The sequence below is a fragment of the Aedes aegypti genome, chromosome 2 (assembly GCF_002204515.2).
Source record: "Aedes aegypti strain LVP_AGWG chromosome 2, AaegL5.0 Primary Assembly, whole genome shotgun sequence".
Taxonomy (NCBI): Eukaryota; Metazoa; Arthropoda; class Insecta; order Diptera; family Culicidae; genus Aedes; species Aedes aegypti.
This window is the reverse complement of record NC_035108.1, coordinates 137,218,123-137,221,386: the sequence shown is the minus strand read 5'-3', so window position 1 is coordinate 137,221,386 and position 3,264 is coordinate 137,218,123.

Below are 3,264 nucleotides of genomic sequence, written 5' to 3'. Positions count from 1 at the left end.
TGTGATTCTCGAGAAGCATTATTTAGCCGTGATAAATGATTGCATGCAAATTACTGACCAACATCTGAATCAATCACATCCAATCACCAGTAATGTCGCTCTTCACGGTGGAAAATTCTCACAACTCTTTCAAAATGAAGTGGTCGTCCTGAAAAGGACGGTTGGGGCTAGTCACCGTCGATCAAACTGGGTTGTCAATCCATTGTTAGACAGAAATACACCAAAAGATTACCAAAGACGATTAAATCGAAATGCGGTCGGTAATTTGTGCTTCCTTGTTTTCGTTGGTTTTCTCACTCCTCCGGCGGCAATTTTCAAGGTTTCTAGATGCGTTCTCCACGAATTTAATGGTCTAGTTGGATGCCCATGGCCATGATGAGCGATTTCGCGGAACCCGCAGCATTTAGCTTGGATTGGGAATAAACAAGAGCAGAAGCAGCGGAAGCGACGAATGTGTAAAATTTATTCCGATAGGAGTCCTTCTCCAATTGCTGGTCGACGATTGACTGATGTGCGCGTTGCTCATTGAAGCTTGGTTGGCTTTGACTGAAAACGATAGAATAAAGAGGAGTAAGAAGAACACCGAAAGGGGCGTTTCCCTTTGCATGACGAAAGTGGCTAAGATATCGAGCAATGATGTCTGTGCTAGGACTACACAAGAAAAATGTGCTTTTCTATGGAAAATAAGACATGCCTTGATATTTATCAATTTTTCAAAAGTTTATTTATGAAAATCAATAGTTTTAATTATAGGAGCCGATTCGTAGAAAGATTTCCAATATTCAATGGTTAGCTATTGATAATTAATAGTTTTCTTTAGTATGAAGGAAAATTTCTGGTGCCAAAATGATGAAAATTGTTCTATGAGAATTTCTTTTCAGAAGCATTCTAAATAAGTCGCAATTTTGTTACATATGTTCTCATAAAATATGGCAAGTCTAAGAAGCTGTTGGAAATGACACTCTATTTTACAATCGTTGTTAAATGTAGAGCACTCACCCCGACGGCACTGCAGCTGCGTCCGCGAATACAGTATCAAATTGTCGTGCCATCAATTATTCATGACAAATTAAATTTTGTTTGAAGCTGTGAGATTGATTGAGAAATATAAGATGTAATAAGGTCGGAAATATTATTCTTTTAACTCTTTTCAACACATTTGATGGACCTGAAAAGCGCCGATTTACTTATACGACGAACCAGCTAAATGTTTCAAGACGTGGATGGCGCACAAGACCAGCGGGTTGTGGATCACCGGGCATAAGTCGAAATCTGGAAACGATGCTCACTCTTGAAATCTTGTGCGATTTCACCAATCCGACGCTCGATTAGCAGCAGCTCCTCGGATCAGCAACTCAGAGGGCCTGCGGTATTTCGTTCCTAGCGGGCTTACTTCTTGACCACCGAAGCTGAATTTATCACGAGTCGAAATCTGCAAGCATTTTATCCGTTGCGGTGGCAACGGATCCGTGTATTGCGGTGGCAATGACGATGGCTTGGGCGCTTTTCCGAGCGGCAGTAGTTCGCCACTCGGAGAAGTTCCAAAGCGATCGTCATCGCCGCCGCAAATCAATCGTGCGTCTTCCTCTTCCGACGACACAAATTGAACTGTGAGGCGGGTGCAAAGGCAAAGCGAAAATGACTCGCCCGACCGTGTTCACAGTCCGACCGCAAAAAGCAGAATGAGGGAAGAAGCAGGGTGCGGTGCGCTTTTATAGTGGGAAGCGGAACCGAAAAATGTGCTTGAACGTGATTGGTTAGATAAGAAAGGGGTCAACGTTTTACGATTTTTCAATAGTTTGTTGCTAATAATCAATAGTGTCTTCCATTTGAATCGACGCGTAGATAAATTTCCAATCGATTCATGGATAAATATTGAAAATCTATCGATAAATGACTGAGTTATTAGCGGTCAAAACCTGACCATTTTTCGTTACATGCTCAATTTTTCGTTTTTCTGAATTGTACCCCCATATGTTGCCGTAAGACGTTATCCAACGTCAAAACTCTTGCCCTGCTCGAACTTTTGCCCCACATAACACTAACCAAATTTCCAATCATAATAACTGCTCATGAAAGTGGCCACTACAAATACATCGGCCTAAAATAACTAACAAAGGCGTTGCCTTTGTGTCAAATCTCTTTAGGAAAAAAAGCTATATCAACAGAATAAAAACAGCAAACTGAACTAACAACTCCATACAAGCCGAGCTCAATTGATAAATCTGACAGTGACACTAAACTGTATATCCAGAAACGGGGCTGGGACGGCTGGCGAGTCCATTCATACTACTTTCCAGAGCGAAAAGCCGGAAAGTGGGCTTCGTAAACATTGTGACAATTTTTGCCACAAGCTGCTCTCCTCTCTCTTCTTATGCCACGTGGAGGATTGTGTGACAGCTTGGGCAAACCAAACTCACCAAACATTGACCGACCAACAGAGCCCCATATAGATCGGGGTCCGGCGTCAAGTGTGTACCAAGTTAAAGGGGCGGTGTACCAGTGATGGATGCAATAAGCCACCAGTATGGATAAAAACCAGATTGTGGCCGCGTTTCTGAAACGTAATTTGTTAATAATAATTAATAATTTGTTGATTTGGTTAAGTTAGGTTAAGTAAATTGAAAACGTTTTTTTTTCTCTTATTAGCAGGTGAAGTCAACTCACCTATAGAATCTCTACACTGATACGGCAAATGAAATGTAATATGTTGTTAACAAAATGTTAATAAAATCTTTAATTTGTTTGACCAAATTAGGATGATAGTTTTGTCCAATAACACAGAACACCTAGATATAAGAAATGAATGTAATGTTTGGAATGATACTAATAAAGAAATAAAAAAATAAACAAATATTTGTTGATGTTAATTGTTTACCACTTCGAATGCAAGGCAGACGTAATAATCAATTGTAGTATTAAATTGACTAAGAGCTTAAAAAGTACCTTTTAAAAGCACTGTCTTTGTGCTAACTACGGCAATAGTGATCCCAACATTCGAGGTGTACAAATTATTGATTATCTATTTTTTGTTGATAATGCAATCTTTATAAGTAATTATCAAAAATTATTTGGTTAATCTATCTTTATTCCGTCTTCTATATATATGAAAATGGAATGGTGTTTGCATATCACAAAATCGTTTGAGAACGGGTAAATGAACTTACATGATTCGTTTACTGTTGTTTTCATTCGACGAGTTTTAGCAAAGAAAAAAATAAGAAACTTTCAGAAAAAATGAAAAAAAAAACGGAGAAAACTAAT